This window comes from Neovison vison, chromosome 13, assembly GCF_020171115.1.
Source record: "Neovison vison isolate M4711 chromosome 13, ASM_NN_V1, whole genome shotgun sequence".
Classification (NCBI taxonomy): domain Eukaryota; kingdom Metazoa; phylum Chordata; class Mammalia; order Carnivora; family Mustelidae; genus Neogale; species Neogale vison.
The window spans coordinates 102,485,778-102,509,820 of NC_058103.1; the positions used below are offsets into that span (position 1 = coordinate 102,485,778).

At 42.2% G+C, this 24,043-nt stretch overlaps 1 protein-coding gene across 1 annotated transcript in view; it reads right to left on the reverse strand.

The window, feature by feature from the left end:
* RORA (RAR related orphan receptor A) overlaps positions 1 to 24,043 on the reverse strand; it is a 102,135-nt gene that overhangs the window by 77,144 nt on the left and 948 nt on the right. The gene's annotated exons all lie outside the window — the stretch shown is intronic.

A 24,043-nucleotide genomic window follows, 5' to 3' on the forward strand; every position in this document is an offset into this window, starting at 1 on the left:
GCCACACTCCTGTCACCTGCCTAGCAACACTAGGCATTTAGGATGGTGCCTTCTCTTTTAAAGAGACGTCTTCCTTCATCAGAGAGTCTTTCTACTATTGCAAGCAGCACAAATTAACTTAAATGAGTTCATTTATATTGATTCCCTCTGCCTTTTTTGGGGGGGGGCGGCTAACGCATCACCCCCTCACTTTTACTTGTCTCTCATGTGAATGGGGTTTCCCACTTATTCCTTCATTTGAAAGTGAAAGTAAGTACTTTCAAATATGTCTTTAGGTTGAAATGCAGGCAGTGTGTGTGAGGGGTCCGTGATGAACATGAGAGAAACAACATATTCTCTTGCAGGATTCCTCAGCCTCAGCCCTGCTGACATTTGGGGCTGGAGAATTCTTTATTTGGGGCGGCTGTCCCAGGCACTATGCAGAATGTTTAGCAGTATCCCTTGCCTCTACCCTCCAGATAGTAGTAGCACTCGTCGGTTGTGATAATTGAAAATGTCTCCAAATAGTGACCAATGTCCCCTGGGAGTCAAAACTGTCCTCAGTTAAGAACCATTGCTCTACAGGGAAGAGGGTGTCCAGGAAAATAAGCTCTGGGTAGCAGAGCAGTGTTCTACTGGAAAATGGACAGGATGGTGCTTTCGGTCTCCTGCTGTTACTTCTAACCTGTGCACCTTTCTATCATGCAAGACAAAGCCTGTCCCAACCAAGGGGAGATGGAACAGCTGGGCAGCCTCAGCTCGTGATGCCAAATAGTCCCCCAAGGGCCTTCCTATCTGTGAGAACCTTCAAACATGCCAACGAGGCAGCACAGCGGCAGAGGCTCCTTGATCTCATGCTCGCTCTTACTGACGTACGTACAGAAGATGGAAACTTGGAGGGTTTACTCCCAAGACCCAAACTTCCCCATCTGTACACCTTTGCCAAGTTTGGTATCAGAATGCCTCTCAAGACAGAAGAAGCCATTTCTCCTCAACCAGGCAGCGGTGAGGTCCGGTTGGGGGGGCAGGGGTGGGGGGTGGTCACTGGGAGAGCAGGACTTGCTGCTACTAACACCTGCTGGTTGGAGGCAGGCCAGGCCCAGATCTCAGAATCCCTCAGACCACATTCCTGGGCTTCCCCGTCCACCAGCAACACAGTCCCTGAGCTCACACATCTGAGACTTTCTTTCATGTTTCCTGTAATGAAATTTATCTCGAATCTAAGCATTATTTTTGTTAGGTTAGCAAACCATCAGTATGATTTTGTATGTTTCCTAGTATAACTGGCGTGGGGTGGGGGGAGCGGAACGAGTGGGCGGTTGCTGAATGACAAAGCCAAGAAGTAGGTAAAAGTTGACTGGAGAGTTTTGCTATTTTTCATATGGATTTCAGGTTGGATTGGTTTTGAGCTAAGAAAAAATATATAAAGACTGTGGCATTTCCTGGAGTGTAAAATAGATAGACTGATGATACGACTTACAAAATCGTATTTTTGTGGTTAGTGCCTTTTCACACTTCTTTTTTCTGGCACATAGTATCTAATCATTTCTCTGCGGTGAGAGGATTGTATATAGAAAATTGGTTGAATTAAAATAATCAACGAAATTGCCGTGTTCATTTTCCATCCCTTCTCAAAAGAAGCCCAAGGCTCCATCTTTACAAAATTCAAGTTTTCTGAATGCTGCTTAGCAAATATGTAGTAGCTGTACAATGTGGTTTAGCTAATGACAACAGTGATTCCAGCCATCTCCATAATTTGGGGGAGGGGTGGTGGTTAAAAGTGAAAACAGAACAACAGCAAAGAGAACCTGACCCGTCGGCTTGTTCACTAAACAATGAGTAAATGAAATAGCAGTGATCCTCCCCCCACCCCCCTGCAACACAGAGACTGTGTTTATAGTAAGGGTAGCTCAAAAGGATGAGTTGGCTGGAACAGGGGAGCATGAACAAAGCAGGGGTAAAAGGGGGACAGGGACAAGGACGGTTTGAGTAAGTTAAACCTACTGGTGACAAAGAAGGGGCAAAGAGCAAGGCTGGGCAGCTGAAGCATCCTTTTATTCACAATCAATGGAAGCTATTCAAGCCAATATGGTTTGATTTAGCAGATATTAAGCGCAACTACAGAGATGCAAATACGTCAGCGAAAGGAGAGCAAGACAAACAGGAGAAACCCACACGGGCTAAAAAAGGAGACAGAACAGAGACTGACATTTAAAGACCAGATGGGAAGGATAGGGACAACTAGAGAAAAGTAAGAGGATGTGCGCATGACATCCTCAGACTGAGGGGTGAAGGGGACAGATCCAGTGATCCCTCTGCTTATTAGCCTCCAAGAAAAGAGAGGAGAGTTGATCATGGACTGCAGATCACGTAAATACAAGCATAGGTGTTTAGCAAATATTTGTTGGATAACCAAATACACATGAAAAATTCCTTCTTTTCTAGGGCTGGCAATAACTTAAGATTTTTACATGATACCGTATTAAGTTTTTGCACTTTGGAGATCCTAAAAATCATGAACAGCTTTAATGATGATTTTAAAACAGCTATCCATTTAGAGAAACTTCTGTGAGCCTCATCTCGTACCCCTGACGCTGGTCGTGTCATAGATTTAATTAGGGGTCATACTATCACAGCGAGAGCACTGGACTGAGAGTCAAGAGACCAGGGTCCTGAAATTGGCTTTCTGTAAAGTGTGGGATGCGAGGCCAGCCAGCCACTTAACCTTTCTGAGTTTCTCTTTCCTCTGGAGTAACAGGAGTAGCCTGGATTAGATAATTCTCAGGACCCTCTCACTATCCGGGGCAGGCAATGAAGAACATTATCATGTTAATCACGGATTTTGCTCTGTGTCTCTATCCTGCCTTGTATGCCCAGAGTTGAATGGCAGATAAAAGTTCTTTTTTTCCCTCCCCTCTCTCCTCATTTTGCCTGCTAGTGGCTTGTCAACAGTACTTTATATAATCAATTCTGGAAATGTTTACCCATCTGTATTATCTGAGGGTTGTTATTTACTGTTCCTGCTATTTTTTTTCTTGGGGTGGGCGGAAATTTCGATGTGTCTCTCACAGGGAGACCACAGCAAACAACAAGGATAGATTTTCACAATACTCAGCATGAAGGGACACCGTTCTGCTGGCTTCTCTGACACAGTTTGAATTCCTTGTGATGGTATATTTGAAGTGGTTTCCTGTGTTTTTCTGTGCTTCTAAAGCCAACGTTAAAGCTTGGGTGCATACGGTCCTTTGTGCGGCCCCTCTTGGCTGGAATTAATTTTTTTCCCTTTTCTATGAAAATACAAATACTGATGCAATTGAACCTTTGGATAAAAATGTATGGCCTTGTTCCTAAAGAGTGAAACAGGCCTCATGCATCACTTACAGCCCTTTTGGATAGAATGGTATCACATGTAAGTTCTCCAGGGCACTCAGATGATGCATGAGCAGTGAAACAACTGTGGAGACGCCTATTCTAGCTCGTAACCTGCCGCCAGTTGATCCCAGGCAAGGCATTTCATCTACCCACTGCCTAATCTGTGAAGGAAACATTCTGGATGAGCTGGCCTCTGGAGTTGATTAGAGGTCTACCATTCCACAGAATGTCCACCGGCCAAGGGACTGGTGGGGTTTTGTGTGGTTTTTTTGGATTTTTTTTTTTTTTAAAAGATTATTTATTTATTTATTTGACAGACAGAGATCACAAGTAGGCAGCAGGGTAGGTGATGCGGGGCTCGATCCCTGGACCCTGGGATCATGACCTGAGCCCAAGGCAGAGGCTTTAACCCACTGAGCCACCCACGTGCTCCCTGGGACTGGTGTTTTTGGCTACATTACCTTCCAAGATCAAAATACTGCTCTCTGCTAGGGAGTTATCAAAATTCACTCATCAGAACATTGTGCCAAGACAGAAATTGACCTCACCATTGTTCTGTTACCTCATTAAAGAGTAATCATTCATGAAGAAGTGTGGTCTGGAAGGGTGATTTAGATAAACAAAACAATATCCTGACTTAAACATACCAGAACATTCTGCAGAGATCATAAATCCCAGCACTCTGAGATGAGAAGGGAGGCCTGATGTCTAAGTTCCATGCAGGAGACTCCACAGGTCTGCAGAAAAGACAACAGGTAGGGGCGCCTGGGAGGCGCAGTCAGTTAAGTGCCCCACTCTTGATTTCAGCTCAGGTCATGATCTCGGGGTGGGGAGATGGAGCCCTGTACCCAGCTCCACCCTGGGTGTGGAGCCCGCTTAAGATTATCCTTCTTCCTCTGCCCCTCCCCCCGCCATTAAAAAAAAAAAAGAAAAAGAAAAAGACACTGGGTATACTCCCCCTTAATACCAAGATTTGAATTTTGGGGCCTTAAAACAACACAGCAAAGCCGAGTAGCTTGAAATGTAGAAAACTGCTCAATAAATGGGTATAAAGTGGCTTCCTTCGTTGGAAGTGATGTCCCACATTCCACATGGCCAAACAGAGTAAGAAGGGAGGATGACTCAGAAATCTGTATGTCAAGGGAAAGAACCCCACAAGAACTCAATCACAAAGTGAGCATGATGCCTCACCTTTGCAAAGTCTTGCACAACTTTCCCAAACACTCCAACAATCTGGGCATATTCTAAACCACACAGGGAGTACGACTTTAGGGCTACCGAGCCTACTATCACAGTTGGCTGGACTGTCCTACTTTTATCATTGGTAGCCAGGCAAAAAGAGCAGCACCAAAGTCCTACCCCAGCCCACTGCTTAAAAAAAAAAAAATCAGTGGGGCGCCTGGGTGGCTCGGTAGGTTAAGCCTCTGCCTTTGGCTCAGGTCATGGTCTCAGGGTCCTGGGATCGAGCCCTGCATCGGGCTCTGTGCTCAGCAGGGAGCCTGCTACCCTCCGCTCTCTCTGCCTGCCTCTCTGCCTACTTGTGATCTCTCTCTCTGTCAAATAAATAAATAAGATCTTTTAAAAAAAATCAGGAATACTACCAATAATAAAATGACATTATGAAACACTGGTGGGCTAGACACCTTAAATGTATTATCTCATTTAATCCTCAGAACCAACCACTGAGGGTGATGCCATCATTATCCTCGTTGCCAGAGGAGAGGTGAGTCAGGTGAGCAACCAGGCCGTCGCAGGGAAGGGAAATCCCCTCCCCCTGGAGCAATCTGCCAGGGACCAGTGTTTACCTTGAGTACATGAAGGAGAATAACCCGGAGAGGCAGCTGGCAATGATATTTACTTCTTCACGGCTTGGGCATAAGTCCTGACTAATGTATTAAATTACCGAGCATATCTTTAAATAAACGGGTGCTACAGCAACTCAAATGCAAACAACAATCTTCAATGTAATAATTACACTAGCTGTGACACGAGCCTCGCCGAGAGTGTATTTTTATTTTAACAAGCTTGAGTAAGTGCACGAGTGTGGGCTGAGCTTTTTGCTCGACAGTCAACACTTGAAAGCTGGCTCCAACCTTTAATTTAAGCATTCGCTTGTAGCCCCAACAGGGCGACGGGGTTTCTAGTATCAAAGACACACTCCTCCATGCTTTCATGGCCCTACTTCTGTAAGCAGCATGATTGAACCGCAGCACCACAGAAACTTGTTTTCCCTCCTCCTGACAGCGCGAGCCAAAACACCACTGCCCCATTCATCTTGGCGACATCATAATGAAGTCCCTGAATCAATTTATAACAAGCAAAGTGCACAAATCCATTGACAGAGTCTTGGGGAGGAGCCTTTCACAGAGCTCTTGAGAGCACCCAAGAGGTGAAGTGGCCGCACAGAAACCCAGATCAGACTGTGGGAGGGTCTTTGGCTATATCCAAAAAGCTTCTCCCCCCTCCACCCCAGCCCCTGCCCCCAAAATGAGTAAGGGGGAAAAGAAGATAGTGAGAACATGTGATTGCTCCGCATGATTCCCAGTGCCTTAAAAATGTTTGGCAACCGCCTTCAGTGACTTCCCACCACTTCTGTATGAAGAACAACTCCCTTGGGATGACAGCCGGGGCCTTCGTGGCCTCCTCCAGCTGCCGGGCCTCCCGTAGTCCCTACAGGCCAGACTCAACTACCAGCCATCCCCAAACTCACCAAACTCCCTGTCCAGTCTTTGGGAGTTTTTGCTCTACACAAAGAACTCTACTCTTGGTTGGCAAGACCTTCCTTCTCTTCAAAGCTCAGTCAGGACTTTGCCTCCTCCATCTCCTCCTCCTGCCTCAGATCTGAGGAGAGCTCCTTCATGTTTTCCCACTGCATCGCCACCTGCTCAAATCTGGCATGGTCACCGTGCTGTGATTTTACGCGCCCCTCATGTCCTCAAAGGCCTGTGAGCTCCTTGCAGGCAAGGAATACCATCTCTCTGCTTCCAGCACTTGGTACCGTGCCCAGCACACAGCAGAAGTTCAATAACATAGGTTTCTCTATTGCCTACCCTCACCCCACCACAGTGTTCTGGAAAGAGCCCCAACCCCAATTTGTGTGAGGACCTCCAATCTCAGAGTATGGAACAATGTATTTCTGTGAGAGTCCTCTGGTGCTGTGATCTTGGGTCAGGAGAGCAAGGAGGTTAAAAACACAGCCTTGAGAGCCAGACAGGCTTGGCCTCCCTACTTGCTTCTAGCTCTGTGATCCTGGGTAGGTGTTCGGTCTCCCTTGACTCTCAGCTCTGTAAAAAGGGGGATGAAAGGTTTACATGAGTATTCGGTGTGGTAATAAGGCATTTCACAGTGCCTGACACAGACAAAGTACTTTAAACATGTACTTAGGACATACGTATCACTGTTTACAGTGGCAAGGCTCAGATAATGCAGAATTGGAAGCCTCCCACATTATATGATGAGAAATATCATCCTAGTGCCCCTTCCACCAACCCCCATCTGATCAGATCACAAAACTCCTATCTTTGGGTACCAGCGAAGGCCCTTATTAAAATGCCAATGTGCGGCAGTTGAGAGAAGATTGGGTGACATCATTCCCCTACTGCAAACTCATGTACATGAAGTGGACCATTCCTCGGAGGAACATAATGATATTCATTTCTACTGTGTGCTAAATACCTGTTACAGGCGAGACATTGTATAGGCACCTTCACCTTCTATGCGTTACTTCCTACTTTCTAAAATCCCTAGGAGGTCAATCTGATTATTGTTTTACAATCGACACGGACATTTAGAAAGAGATGTGACTTGCCAAAGATCCTTCTGCTAGTATGCAGCATTTCTGGGACTTTAACCTTATATTTGGAAAAATTTCCAAATCTATACACGTTCTTCCACATATGCCAAATGTCCCACATTCCTTCCTATTCATTTCTGTGAGTCACCTGGAAGAGCCAGGAGAGAAGGGGACAGAAGACCAAAACACTGAGTTAGGAGAGAGGGAAGGGGAGGCAGTCGTGGAGAGGTGCACTACTTGATCTTGATGTGGAAGGAGGGTGACTACTCTGCCCATGGCTGCTAGGTCAGGAAAGCAAAGAAAAGGGAAATGCTTGACTATGAAAACACAGCCCGTTTGCCTAAGGCCAACCTTACAGAGGGCCAGAACTTTTAGCAAAGAGCTAAAAAATACACAGGAAGCATTAAGTCTTAAAAGAACTTCATATTCCTTTAACAATATCACCATGTCTTCTTCTTCTTCTTTTTTTATCCTAAAGATTTTATTTATTTGACAGAGAGAGAGATCACAAGCAGGCAGAGAGGCCAGCAGAGAGAGAGGGGGAAGCATGGGGTTCGATTCCAGGACCCTGAGATCTTGACCCAAGCCAAAGGCAGAGACTCAACCCACTGAGCCACCCAGATGCCCCTCACCATGTCTTCCGATTCAATTTCTCCTCCTACCTTCCTCACAAGTCTTCCAAGAGCCTATCAAGGAAGGGAGGGAGGCAGGGAGGGAGGGAGAGGAAGATAGGAAGGGAGAGAGAGAGAGAAGGGAGGCAGGAAGGAGAGGAAGAAGGGAGGAAGAGAAGGAAAGGAGGAAGAAAAGGGAAGGGGAGGGGAGGGAGGGAAAGTAGAAAAGGAGGGAAAGAGGAAGAAAGGGGGGGAGAAGGAAGAACGGGAGGGAGGAAAGGGAGGGAGGGAATGAAAGGAAAACACAAAGGCTGCTGTCAGGCCTTTGTGATACAGAGTTATGGCTTTGTAGACACACCTGACATATATAAATGCCGTTGGTTTCCCGCCTATAAAGTCATAGATTCAATTTTATGTTTGTGAAGTGGTGGTACAAAGGAATTGAGAATAAACAAAATGTGTGTTAAACGACAGTGAAAAATTCCAAAACCTTGAGTCTAGAGAATATTTTCAGTACTGTGAGTGTATTATTTATATTACAAATGTACCAGAATGCCCTAGCCTTTTAGTAAGCTTTTTATTTAAGTGCAACATACCTCCAGAAACACGCATCACAAATGGGAGCCTGATGAATTCTCGGAGAGTGAGTCCTCTCCGACCCAGAAAAAAAATGCCTTTTGGTTTTTAAATCGTTTCCTATGCCTGGGTCAAAACCACTGGATAATGCCAAACTTAATGCGTAGAGTTTATTATTTTAAGTTTGGGTAGAAGGAAAATGCTCGAAATCTAACAAAATGTACTGCCTCCAAAGAGCCATTTCACTTCAAAGAGGATAATTATCTTGGGCACTGGGAGGAAGTTTTGTTTTCTTTTTCACCACGAGTGGGCATGTGGCTCTTTCTCTCACCCGTTTTGCAAAGGTTAGAGCTTCACCTTCTCAACAGCCCAAGGAGAGAGGATGCTGTCTCCATTTCCTTCCTCCCCACTCCCATCCTTCCCCCACAGTATCATCATGAGCTGTTCTGAAACTAGGCCGTCTCACTCACCTTAGCCCTCCTCATCGTGGGCAGATCCAAGAGGAAGTGAGGGGCTTTTCTCGTGGCCAGGTCAGCTGTGGACCACTACAGAACCGTCACTGACACAATGTGTTTCAGCTTCTACCTTTAATTGGCTACTAAAACCATGCCAGAAGCGAGGTGGCCCCATACTCTGACATTCATCGGGCCCTAGGGGCACCCAGTCCTCTCTGGGTTAGAGGAGTCAGGAGCAAGACCCTGGAAAAGCAGAATGTGCTAGAATGTATTTGCTCACATTCAACTGACAGCCTGTTGATAGGAAACCAAATGGAACCAAGACATAGTGCCCCCTGTTTGGTAATCATAACAAAGAGGCCGATGGCCCAGCTCCATAGGACAATGTAAAGGCCTATATGTTAGATGCCAATGAAGTGATTATAAAATTAACAAGTATTTGAGCATGGCTTTCTAGCTGCACGTTATCCTTCGCAAGAAACTTCAGGGAAGGCTGGCCTTTCATACATTTAATTAGTCTAATGGAACAGATTCTGCCAAGCACATCGAAAGTTAGCCGAGGGCTCAGCCTTCTGGCCATGTCCTCAGTGCCAACAGACACCTGAACAGAACTCATCCCTCCTAAAGAAGGTCTGAGGGGGCACACATGTGGACAGCAGGTGACCATATCCTTCACTCGTGTGGTGGTGGGACATGGAAGGGTTTTCTTCCACCACTACAAGCGGTAATGAAATTCCCCAAAGGGTCCGCATTTGTGGGAAAGTCTTACATCTACCAGGATTTGGAATAGCTCTGGAAGTTGCATTAATCGTACAAAATATTTTTTCCTAGGTATGAGGCCAAACCGAAAAGACAAATAGCAGTAATTTATTGCAGTTTTTGCTAATGTAGTTTGGAGATGATTAAAGGTAAATTGTAAAACCTCTGTAAACCACAATTTTTGCCAAATCTCTGTTGTATTAAAAAAAGAAAACAACAAAAACGCTGAACATGTAACATTAGCAATGATTCTAGTCCTCTACGGCCATTAAAGGGAAAGACATTATAAAGGAAATAGAGATTAGAAAATATGTTTTTGAACGCATGTTTTAAAGGGCTTTAATTTAATTCATGGCTTATCTGTCAAATTTGTCTAAATTTAAAGAGCTTTCATTGTTACTCTGTGCTTTGTCACAAAATCTTCCATCTCCTAGGATAAACTGTACAGCAGAGATTCTCAAACTTTTTTCTTTAAGAGAGAGTGTGCATGCGTGAAAGCAGAGGCAGAGGGAGAGAGGGATCTTAAGCAGGCTCCACAAACAGCACAGAGCCCCACACAGGGCTCTATCTCTCAACCCTGAAATCATGACCTGAACCAAAATCAAGAGTTGGACACTTAACCAACTGAGCCACCCAGGCAACCCTCCTTTTTTCCTTTTTTTTTGGTTCTCCAAGTTTTTGATGTCTGGCATCTAGATCCCTTTATGTCTTTAAAAATCCCAAAGACCTTTTGGGAATGTGGGTTATACATCAGTAATGACTGTATAAGAAATTAAAACTGAGAAAATGTAAAAATATTTACTTATAATTAATTTCAAAATAATAGTAAAAAACTCATTAAATGTATTTATGAAAAATACATTTTCCCCAAAATGGTTAATCAGAAGAATGTTTTTTTTTAAAATTTTTACATTTTTGCACATCTCTTTAATCTCTAGCTTAATGAAAGACAGGAGACTCTCATATCTGCTTCTGCATTCTGTCTGTTGTGCTCTTTTGGTTGGAAGTACGTGAAGAAAATCAGGCTTCACACAGATACATTGCTGGAAAAGGGAGGGGCATTTTTTAGCCTTTTCAGATAATTTTAGATAGCTTTCTCTGATACTACACCAAAACTCCCCAAGTGGTGGTTTCTTAAAGGTTGGATGGAATATGAAACCTGAAACCCTCTCATAATTTTTTGTACTCTGTTAAATTCAAATAGATTGGTATATCTTGTACTTTGAATCATCTACCCATGCATCGATCACTTGGAAACTATTAGTTCACAGAGTTATGTAGTTCTTCTAGATGTTTCCTTACATACAAATAAGATCATATCAAGCAATCACATTTATTAATATCACCATCTACCATCTACCTGCTATGGGGAAGCAGCCACATGCCTGGTGTTGGAAATAAGTATTCCAAAATTGTATTTGCCTAAAAGCTTGAATTTATTGGCAATAAATACTGCCAACTATTTTTCTTGAAACGACGGGCTCACTTCGCTCATTTTTGAAAAAATATATGACCTATAACTAAATCTGAATAGCTAGAGTCAGTCATTCTAGTAAGTAACATAGCATTCCATTCAAAAAGCAGTTACTTGGGCTGCTAACTCTTAACAATGGCACAGTGCCCCGCCCCCAACCCATGCCCCGGCCCCGCCCCCAGACAAACATCCTCCTTCAGTATGTAGCAGAAGCGCTTTATATGTACTTCCCATTTTGTCATAAAGAATATTAAAAAGACTTGTACTCAAGGGTCAAAATTTAATACACTTAATAATGTCTACTGCTTCACCAAGGACATTCTCAAACCCGGCAATGTGTTGTTAACAGCAAGCCCACGGTAATAACAAATACGATGATGACTTGTACAAGGTGTCCCCACCGTGATTCCTGCAAAGATGCCAGTTTTACCTCCCAAAGCTTTGGCACTTTTCATGCCAAATGGTCAGTACAGTGAAAAGGGGCAAATAATATCTCAGTGTTATCATACAGATTGTTTTTATCTCTTGGAACCCCTCAAAGGGCTTCGGGGCTCCCAGGGGTGCCTGGATCCCACGCTGAGGACCCCTGCCACAGAGGATACTGACAGTATAAATCCACTCTCTAATCTGCTCAGTGCTTATGTCCTTGTGGGCTTCACATAAAGAAGATTTAAAAGGTTTATTTCTGTCTCCACCCTCTTGCCCTCCCTGCTTAAAAAAAAAAAAAAATTCCATTGTGGCAATTCAACATAAATTGTGTGTATAGAACAAAGAAATTGCAGTACTCTTGATTTCATCAGCATTTTCCTCCCTAACAAAGAAAGCTGCTCCAACAAGCTATTGGGGAAACTATCATGAGTACAGGAAATATGACCCGCTGAGTCCCCCCTCTATCCCATGGAACACCCGACCCTCCCAAACCTTTCACTTCAGGGGTATTTCGGATGAGCTCTTAGCAGTGTCCTTAGAAATAATTGGGTGTCCTAATTCAGCCACATGCAAATTAATGCTCCCCTAAAGAGGCCTTATTATAATTTCCAACCCTTGATGTCTACATAATCCCCTATAGTTCTTTAACTTTTTGCTTTCTAACTTCTGTTTACTGATGCACTACTTTTGTCAGCTCAGTATAGCATCAATTAGTAACACAGTTGTGTTTATTAGGTCTCCCCAGAGCCTTGAGAGAGCTGCTTTGTATTTATTAATGACTACACAGAGCACTACTATTTTTCAATAGCATTTAAAAATGAGTAAATTACTGAAGATGAACTATAAAAGAACTTCAAATTTCAAAGGCAAGCAAAAAAAGGCATATTATTTCAAATCACCCATAATACTTGCATGCTTAATTTTATTTTCAATTTAATATTAAGGGGGGGCTGACATATCTAGACTCTTCCTCCTGTTCCACTTTTGGCATTTTTCATTTCGGAGTAGAACCTATTTGATTTATAGAACTGAGGTACAGATCTGGTGATTAATTAAGAGCCGGTTTAACAGGTCCAAATTTCATTATCACACACACCTGTTAAGTAATACACACCTGATTCAGCAGAAATCCACCCACAAGGTTAATTTTAAAAAATTAAAAAGCAAATAAGAGCGAGGAAGACATAACTCTACAAACTTAGGTCCAGTTTAATATTTTCAAGCATAATTCAAAACAACCGGCTTGAAATGTATCCGATTTGTACTCTCTTACTCCGTGAATAATTGCCTGTATTCTACTAGGTGAAGTCGGAGCTGCCCACGCTGCTACAGAATTCGTTACTTAAGGAAATCAGAGACCCATCTCCTGTTAGATGAATCTTTCCTACCAAAACTTAAAGTGATGGGAAGCAGTGATGACATTCGTTTGCCCTGCCTTTTTTGTCTATTCCCGGTCATTTATGAAATGAAGACGCTGATCTGCAAAAATCACTTCGCATTCATGAAAGGAGCTATGGGAGCTCCCCTGAGCATTGGGCTATGAGGCAGAAACATACCTCAGTGCACTTCCTTTGTCTTGCACTCCGTCTTTGATGTGCAAGTCACTGGTGGAGTAAGCTGTGATCGCTTTGATGTTGAACTTCTAGACTTTATTGTTACTAGCATGCCTACAAGGAGAGCTGTCAGTCATTTCTTACATCTGAACAACCATGTTTCTTTACGGCACCCCTTTTACAAGCATCAATCCTTAAATACATGTTTTCAAATTCCTGCTGATTACCACACTATCTTTGTTGGGGGAGGGCTGTGCTCAAATATAACTACGGCACCCACATTTTCTGTAAACACCCTGAGGCATCATCAGATGGCTGGTAACCAACCTTCTTCAACAAGAGAAGCCTCAGCACAAAACATATTTCTAGCAAATGAAAACATTCTGAAAACGCTCAAGCCATCTTAACAAGTCAGAATGAGTAGTTTAGCCAGTATTTCCCCTAAGCAGCCATTAAATTACAGAGAAACTTCCAAGCCACGTTAAAAGGGATTCTGAATGCAACAGCAGCAGGAGGCTCAGAAAGTCGGTCAAAACTTGGAGACATCTTAACTCATCTTAAACAACTTTGTTTTTCTGCAGTGGTGGAAACAAAACACTTCTGTTCTACAAGATTTTGCTTGTGACGGAAATACTGCTTTTGAAATAAACTTCTGACAAACTAATTATTTTATTAAAACAACTTTCAGAGGCTGCTTGCTGTTATGGATGCAGTGTAAGTTAGAAGATGATTTTTCGTAATTTAATGTCTGAGGCAAGCATATGGCTTTGTATACAACGTGTGTACAGTTTCTTAAATATATACACACAAAATAGGCAATATGCTCATCTTTAAAATTCTCTGTTGAAAAAGACATTGCTCTAATTTCATTTACCAGCTTCCATCAGATTTACTTTTCAAGCTCCTTTATCACTTCTGGAGCTGCTGAATATTCTCAAACCTCACTGGGTCATTCCACACAAAAAGGAAATAAAATTAAGGTGCTTACATCACATCAGCCTGGTGTATAACGAACTGCTACCTTTCTGAATAAATGTTTCAATGAAATCCAAGTTCTTAGAGATACTGGATCTCTAATGAGGAAGTACAATGAGTTTATTTTTCAGGACAGAACTCAGTTGTTATTTTTCTTTTGTAAGCTAGCATCATAGGAGATACACTGTTTCTGCTTGCTAATAAACTGCAAACAATATATTAGAAGAGACTCAATTTTGTTGGGTTTCTGGCCTGGAATACTTGGTAAGGAATACGATTACTGTGGTATGCAATGGTTAAGATGACTCCAGGGTTTCCATTTTTATGCAACCTCCCTCCCCCTAACCTCCTTGGTTTTAACTCAACCATCAAAAATGGAAAAGGCTTTGGGATAGAATTTGATAAATAAGGTATTTCTGTAATTTACCAGAACTAAGTCTGGGCACAGTTATTATTACTATTAATGAAAGCATGCTTGTTCTTAAATTTATTTAAATCATTGGCTAAAAGGAGTCACCCTTTTCTACCTTAAATTTTCACTTCTGAAATGAACGCCTTAGCTGACTGAGGCACCTACAGCAATTAAGGATTGAGACAGGGAACAAGGAAACTAGAAGGCATTCATCGGTTTCCTACGAGTCTTGAACAAGAAATCAGATCATGTCTCTGTTTGCATAGAAACATTTCATCAAATGGGAGATTTGGAAAAGACCTTGATGCCTATCAAGTCTCTCAAACTTAACAAATGGGGGAAGCGAGCAACCGAGGTAACCTGACAATTATTTGAGTAGCAGATCTGGGAGGAGAACCCACATCTTACCCCCACCCAGCGTGAAGAGGGGTGGTTTCCACCATCCAAAGCTGTTTCTGTGCACTGGGGACCAGTGACTCATGTGTAAAGTCAGGGTGTTGAACTTCAGGGGTTTCTCATTCAGAACCACATGGGCAGCTTAAAATCTTAACAATACTTGAGCCCCACCTCAAACCTATAAAATCAGAGCTTCTAGGAGTGCAGGCTGGGCTTGATTATCTTTAAAAAGCTCTCTAGGGGCACCTGGGTGGCTCAGATGATGATCTCGGGTTGCTGGGATCTAGCCCGCATGGGCTACTGGCTCAGGGGGGAGTATCTTTCTCCCTCCTTCTCTACTGCTCCCCCTGCTTGTGCTCTAGTTCTCCATCAAAGAAATAAATTAAATAAATAAATATATAAAACGTTCTCTAGATGGCCCAATGTGCAGACAAGGTTGAGAACCTCCGAGACCCCTCCTGAGCCTATTGCCAAACACTCACCATCAGTTGGAAAAAGTTCTTGGACTGTGCTCCCTGACATTCATCCATGAGGCCATACACGTTTCTAAGCCATCACACGGTCTGCCAGTGAGCCTAGCTGTTGATACTACCTGTTTCTCTGTTTCCTTAGGGATTACCTACCTCTTCCTGACAGGATGTGTACTCCCAGAGGCCAGAGCCAAAGCCCACTGTGGTCCCCATGGCTCCTACAATCCACAGTATCATACCTGCCGCAATGATGGGATCGCGCAGAACCATTTTCCAAAGAGGGAGGGACGGGCCTGGAGTTGTGGTGTGGAAGGGGATGGGCTGCTCTCTGCCTTAACCAGAGCAGTTCTGCTTTTCTCGGTTTCACTGGACTAGAATCGGAGCTGCGTGAAGGCAGGGTTGTGTTGGCCTCATTCATACTCCACTACCTCCAGTGCCTGGAAGTGGGCAGACTGGAAATGTGCACAGGGCCAGAGAGATACTGGTACACAGGAAGCACCGAGGAGACTGCTGGTGCTTCCAGCAACGTAGAAAAGACATCACTGTTTCCACTGGAGTCGGCCTTGACCCCTGGGGCACAATCCCTTACCCCACCGAGTGGTCAAAATGGTGGCAAGAGCCAGCCCCTGGGGCTCACTAAATGCTGGCCAGAGCTCCCCAGGAAGATTCACACAGAAAAGTACTGGAAAGTATTGTTGGCACTTCCCACACCCATGTCTCAGGATGTTCTGGCTGTTTGGGCCACTTGGAGTAACAGATTTGGAGTATGCCCACTGCCTCCCACACGCTGTTATAGAAAAGCCAAAATAATCAGAAGATTATGTTAAGCGCGTTAATGACATCCAAATAATGGCAGAAATTGCTCATGTTGGGCATCTCTTCCACCCGGAAAGGATGGACTGCAGGAAAGCTCATGCTGATTTTAATCTATTTACCTTTCTGAGCTCCACTCTCCACACCACAGACCAAAGCAATGCTTCCCAAACTCACCAGATGAAGAGCTTTGACAAATTCAGATTCCTTGGTCTCACCCCATTACTGTCGGAAGCAGGATCCACGAAGGTGGTGATGGAGAATGGGAGTTTATTTTTAAATTGCTTTCCAGCTGACTGTGGAGATCAATGGCATTTGGGAACTGCTGAAGGTCTAGAGGACCCTGTGCCCCTGCCAGCTCTGGAAGGTGAGGATGGGAGCAGGTTTCACAAAGCGAGAGGACCCCCTGACTTGAAAACACCTGAGACACTTTTAAAACGATGCCTTCCCGGGCCAGGAGGACCAAACAAACAGAATCAGGCTCTCTACAGCTGCGACCCAGGAATTTCTCTCTCTCTCTCTCTTTTTTAAAAGACTTTATTTATTTATTTGACACAGAGAGAACACAAGTAGGCAGATCAGCAGACGGAGAAGCAGGCTCTCCGCTGAGCAGGGAGCCCCGATGCGGGGCTCGATCCCAGGACTCTGAGATCATGACCTGAGCTGAAGGCAGCCATTTAACAGCACCCCAGACACCCCAGGAATCTCCCTTTTGAAAAGACTCTCTGGGTTATGAGTTGTACTCTCAAGATTCAGAACCCCTACTTGTGGCAGGATTTTAGAACTAACCTGTGGCTTATTTGTAAGGAAATCCTGTTCGCACGTAATGATTGGCTTTATCTAATTACAGTACCATTTCATTCTGTGTGTCGCAAATTCCCCTTTACTTTAAATGGCATATTGCTCACAAAAGCTGCAGACCTCTAAGAGCAGTGGTCTTAAAGCAGCGTCTCTGGCTAAGTGTGGTTGCCAATCTCCCAGTACATTTTTTAGATGCTGATTCACGGCTTACAAAACACAACTGGGAGGAAGGTGGGGGGGGGTCTCAGCTCTATAAAAGCACACAGGTGGGCCCTGTAGAACCCAGCACACAGGAGGCACTTTGCAAATTTATTTAATTTTAATTTAATTAAATTTACAAATTTATTTATTTATTTATGCCCTGTGTTCTGCACAAGATTTGACGTGAAATAAATAAAAGAAAGAGGGGGCCCAGCAACTGAAAAATGAAAATAACATTCTATGAAAAAGAGATTATTTGTCATGTGGTGAAAGAATCACACTCCTAGGCAGCATAGTTTAAAAAACGGTTTGCTTCAATAACTAATCTGAAACTTAACCACAAGTCTTCACTTCTGAACCACTATCTTATTTCTATGATGGAAAAGTTTAAACAGCAGGTTCTCATTGCTTTTCCCCCCTCCTTGTTTTTCACGTAAAGGTGCAATTTCACCTTTCCAGTAGGAACAAGGAAGCACTGTCATCCTTTAAAATCTCAGTGATTACCCGTCATTATTACTATCCTGGTTATTCCAACTCAGCTCCGAAGCCTTGAGTTCTTGAGCAATGCAAAAATTCATGTAAACCTGTATTCTCATCCTTCTGCAAGGCATCATTTCCTTAAATGATATTAAAGGATCAATACTTATTTGTCTGATTCCAACCCAGAAATCAGATTGTTTTATGATTGTTTCACACTAGATGTCACCGAAATCTGAGTCTGCATGCAATTCACTCGTATTATCTATTTATCCTGAAAATTACAGAAGTGTTTTCTTATTTCTATTCTGTGCAGTGTTTTAAAGCATAAACTCTATACGATGTTCTAAAAACCTATGTAACACAGACCCTATATTTGCGGCAAATTGCTTACACTTAAATGAACCAAAAGACCACAAGTCTTCATAAATCAAGTAGTTAATAGTTTTGCACCCATGTTTAAAAACATTTTATTGCTGAAAAAAGCTACAATAGTTTACTTCTTTCTAAATGTTTGCTTTTTTGGAAAAAAAAATTGGCTCTGGATTTAAAAAGGGAAGATGCAAATCAAAATGACAATCTCTTTTTAAAATTTATTTGAGGCTTGGGGAACAGAATCAAGGTTGAAACTTAAAAAAAAATTACAAGGATTACCGTAAAGGTCATAATAATTGTTTACTCACAAACCAAATCTTATTTACATCTTAAAATTTAATATGGAGCGAAAAAGAATTTTATAATTCAGCTTTAAAACTTCCCTTACTATCCTCCATGGAAACTTTGCAACTTCATGATCTCCACTACAGTTCCATTTCTAATAACCGTTTAAAACAATGCATTACTCTTTGGAATCTGATGAAGAATGCCCCACAGCAAGTGAGAAAATAATTTCAACCTTTGACCCCCTCCACTAGCCTGATGGGAAATTCACTGGCACCATTATGGCTTTCCGCGAATAAGTAACCACTAGAGGGCAGCCTTATCTCAGATCAGACACTTCTTTGGAGGAAAACACCTTATAAACGCTTCTCATGTTCCATTAATTGCTTTTAGACTATCTTTGACTTTCCTAGATATTTAATAGCCAACTTCAGTTCACCTAAAAGCATTTACAAATAGGTCAAAAGTCCACTTTCACAAATTACAATGATATTACACAGACCGCTCATGCGATGTCCTAAAGTTACAGCCTAGCCTATGCAGCTTTAAAAACTTAACACAAAATTCAAAAATCTTTACTCTTTACTACGTGGTAGGTTAAGTGCTAAATCAATCACACCACAACTAGTGCGCGGGTTCCACTTTTGGCAACAAAATTTCCAGAGGTTCTAGAGAAACTTAAGTATGCCTGAGGAAGAAAGAAACAGACCAAGATTGCGGGAAGACAGAAGGCGCGCAGTGGACAGGGACAGCAAATAGAAAGGTCAGAGTTGTGTGCGTTTCATACTATGAGGCTTCAAATAGCTGGCAATCTTTACTTGAAAGATGGATTAAATATGTTCTACACAGCCCCAAAAGAAAGGATCAGAATCGAGGGATTTAAAATACAAAGAGATTTGTGCTTGATGTAAGCAGAATTTTCTAATTCGAGATGGAATAAGCTATCTTGAACAATAGTGAGTTTCCCGTCATAAAAGGTGTTCAAGTAGAACCAGACAACCATTTGGCAGGAATGCAGTGGAGAACCAAATGCCAACAGGATATGTGTCTGAGTGACGGTTTCTTTTCTCCCCAAGACTCTATGAAATAATGTAGATTTGCTTTCACACTCATCTCAATCCAGTCAGCAGAAAAGTAAACATCCATCAAGAAATGAGCTTTTGCAGATCTATCTACTTGGAAACTTTTACTCTTGTGTGCTTTTCTAAAAGACAACAGATTTCTCAAGAGTATGTCCACAATCACATCCCTTAGCTGTCATGGAAAAACCAGAACAGCACTCACAAGCCCAAGGCTTCATCAGCTTTCTACATAAAGGCATATTAAAATTAGAAGATACATTTATGAACGCTCCCTTTGCCTAAAGATGAGTGGAACACATACAGATAAATCTCTAGCTCAATTCTATCATAATGGAGGTAGGTTATACAAGTTAGCAGTACCTCATAGTATTCTGTATTCTTTCGGAAGGTAAGGCTTACATTTCACCCAGATCCTCTTATAACAAGCAGACTTAATGAAAATCATGGATGAAGAGAGCTAATGATGAGCAAATAAGAATAACCCCATTTGCACCAAATTGATTTTATTAAATAGTAATTTAAAGATATTAGGCTCAGCAAAGCATTACATAATTGAATCTATTTTTTTCTCTTATAAATGCCAGAGTTATAATTTTCACTAACTAGAGACAAAGTTATATCCAGGGCATTTTCACAGCTTCCTCCAGGGGAGGCAGCATGAAAATAGTAGAAATTAGGGCTCTAGTCCTTGCTTCACCATTTATCAGCTGGAAGAGCTTGGCTAGAGCAACATAACCTCTATGAGCTTCACTTTTTTTCAACCAAAAACCATGAGAGTAATAATGGCTTTCCACGGAGGATTAAATGAGACAAGAATGTTTGTAAAACATAAAGCACAAAACAAATATAGATTAACTCATCCAACTATGTATTTACGAAATGTCTAGTAAACTTCAGAGACAACACAATAAAAATCAAAGAATTAAATCACTAGCAAACCTAGGGAATAGGTTGGACATGGTTTTTCATACTCACAGGAACAAAGATTTTAAAATTATCACATTACCTCCTTATAATATGATGAGGGCTACCAAATGTCACTTTAAAAAGAATATCCAAAAATAAGAGTTTTCAACTGCTTTCTTGCATCTTGCACAAGGGCTAATATATGCTATTATCGGTCTATTTAGACCTCTTTTCTCTGGATATAATGCTCTGACAATTTACAGAAAAAGCATGCATAGTAACAAATACAAAAAGCTCTGACTATGAATCTCTAAATCCATGACTCAAAGTCTGGGCTGGAAGGGAGGTATCCTCAGCAGAGGATCTAGAAGGGGGGAGGGAGGAAATTTGCCAGTCTTTCCTCAGAGGGTCAATATGTGGTCTTTGAGATGATATCAAATGTCAATTCATACCTGTTGTCACTGGTGGATCTTTCCAAATTACCTTTTTTTTTTTTCAAAGCAGAGAAGCATACACATGGTGTAGCTGCTGATTCTGAGAGTCTAATTACTGTTTTAATACTTAATAGACATGAAATATATAGATTAAAGCAGCCTTGATTTCTTACTAATAAGCACTATGAATATTTAGAATGCATCAGAAAATGTTTCTATGACGAGGTACTTAGATTTACTCCATGCAATGGGTTTTACTGAGGACTAAAATAATTTAAGAGAATTATAAGAAAACTGAACTCTAACGCTACCTCTGCAGATCGATTTATCCATCTATCCAGTAACTTTTTCTCTCAATAAATGGTCATTTGTAAATATTATTTTCTTAGACATCCCTGAGCAAATTACAAAGTGGCTGGGTGTTACTGCAGGTCCTTTGCAATTATCTACTTGCTGATCTCATCCATTACATTGTGGTTCACTTGGCTGGAAGGGAAAGGTGAGAGAAAAAGGAGTGCAGTAAGAACTATTAATATATATTTACTAATTTATCCACTAGTTATAAAATAACCCTGAAGATATAAATCGTATTCATTCTATCTATCCATCTATCCATCCCTCCATCTATCGGAGCACTTCCATTTACAAATTGTACTCTTTTATAACTGGGCAGCATCAAGAAATTACATGGTTTAATTCAAATTGAGGGCAAAGTGGTTTACTCGAGTATGATGTTGCTTTGTATTTCAAGTGATGTGATTCAAATATACAAAATCAAGAGGCTGCTCAAGAAAAGGGTGCTTTAAAAATATTCTCTATTTCCTAAAAGGTCTGAGCTCCCCCCTCCTCCCATGGACAGATGGATTCAGAGATCCTCTTTGTCTTTAAAAGAACTGACCCCTCCTCCCTCCTTGCCCGATGAACTCTGCCCGGTGGCAGAGCCCTTTGCATTTTCTTCTTTCAAGACCCAGCCATCACCCTTCTCCCAATCCTACTCATCAAAGGTCACAAAAATGGGACAAAAATCCCTGCTTAAGGGATACCACTGACAGGGTGCGTGAAAGCAGACCAGGGATAAAATTCACATTTCATTGGGTAAAAAGAAAGCCCAAGTTCTTCAAAACTACAAAATCAAATTTATGCGAGTTGAAACTACTACTAATCACCAACACACAAAATATTTTCAAAGCAAGAAGGTGAAGTTCTGCATTTGAATTGCACATGAATTGTGCTGGGGGAAGAATCTATTATGGGACAGAAATTCCCTGTAAGCCTTTCTCCACTCTAACTCCATTTACATGAGCATAGGCTGAGCACTCATGAAGCAAAGGAGTATATAATCTACGGAAACTGATGAAGCCCTTGCATTTCCTTTCAGCACTTGGCTGCTGCCTGACATTTGACCAATGTACTTTTATGATGAGCAGAGCAAGTGCTCCCCTGATTCTAAATGTTATCGCTGGCTCTCTCTGTTTGCCCAAGAAGCAATCCAAATGGTATTGGAATTTTGTTGTTAATTAAACAAAAACAAAACTGAAGGATGAGACTAGAGTTGCTTAAATGAAGATTTATTACTTCTAAGCATGAAACCACTTTAAGCCTAAACTTATTTGACAACTAACGCAGAGGAAGGATTTTCTTCTTTGGTGAGTTCAAAAGGCCTGATTTAATGATGTTTAAAAAACCTAAGTAATCAGCCAACAAAGAGAATGTTTCTCTTTTATGGTCGCTTGTTCTCTCCTCCCCCATCCACATGCATACATGTACCAAAAAGCTATATTATAAAGAGTTTTTCTGTTTTGCATGAAAAATCTAATTATACAAGCTCTCTTACATATGGAACCAATTTAACTATTAAAAATAAGAGGCAGTAGGGAAGTATTTAATATGATTCTGGGCCAGTTTTTTTCCCCTTAAATCTGATATGGAAACATTTACAGCATTCCTCATTTTCCCACAAACTATTTTTCTTCAGTTTAAATTTGTGCCACAGTGAGATAATCCCATTAAAACACAGGATGTGAAGATATTGGAAATGAAATATTCTAATTGTCCAGATGCATTCTATTTCTTTCTCTCTCACGCTTATAGAAAAAACTGCATTGCCAGTACTTCTGAGCTACTTTTCTCAAAGCACATTACTATGAATCTATTATCTAATGGCAGCCAGAGGTCACTCCAAGACAAATGTGTGGGCTAGAGCTTTTGGGGGATGTTGGTGGTTGTGTGATTCTCATGCTTATATTAGTAAGGGATAGTACCGAACTTTGTACTAGAGCTACAAAAGCAAAATCCTCTGTACTGGGAAGCATCAACATTAGATTAAATATTAAAACATACTTTCCTTATTGTTTGGTGGTTACTGTTCATGAGGGGAAATAGTCTTGGGTTTTCATCCTTCCCCCAATCAACACAAATTATACAACATAAAATGGATAAAGACTGGCATTGACATCTTCCAAAGAGCAAAATCCACTTTGTAACTTAAAGGGGAGGAAAAAAAACACACACACAAGAAAATGTCTTGACTACAAAGGCTATTTGAGTCGTTTTACTCTTACAGGATTAATAAAACGCAGGAAATAGCATGAAAGTTTTTCTGAGGGGGAGAGGAGGAGCATAGCTTTCTTTTACCAAAAAAAGTCGGTAAGACAAACGTTTTTTTCTTTACAAAATGATTTTAAGTGCTTAAGAACGTGTATCACATGGGAGGTTTTCCCTCCTTTATCAGTTGCTTTTTCTAAAAACGCTTAAACCCTGTTTTCCGAAAGCCACGAGGGAAAGATAGAAAATTAGCCGTGGGTACGTCGTTATAGAGAAATTTCACCTTAAGCAGCTCATCTTAGTGTCCAGCACATTTCGGCCTGTTAATAATTAATAAAAGAGATGCCACCCAATCTCTAGTGAAGAAAGGCAAAGCTCGATGATCCGAAAGTAAACGCAGCTCGGATACCGAACTAGTGTCCTTCATCCCGGACTGCAACAAAACCTCAACCCACCAAACGTTCACCGCGCTCCCGGCGCCCGCACGGATGGGCAGTGCCCGCAGGACAGTCTGGATCTGCAAAAATGCTGCGCACCGGGTGCGCCGCAAACAGATGGGCTTCCAAATCCCCGCGGCCAGCGGCCGGGTCCGCGAGGCCCCTCGGGCAGATTATCTCCCCGGAGGAACCTGCCCGCGCACAGGCGGGCAACGTGCTGCCGGCTGAGCTTCTCCACGGCTGTTTGCAAGAGTCCTAAGAGCGCGGCTTGGCTTCTCCGGGCCGCACGGGCGACTTCCTGCACACCTCCAAACTTTGGCTCTCCCAGGAGAAACTTCCCTGACTTGCCTCGTTTCTTTCCCCCTCACCTGGGAAGCCCTCGAGTCGACCCTGTCTTCCACTAGTTCCCCCTGCCATTGCCACCAGCCTGCTCA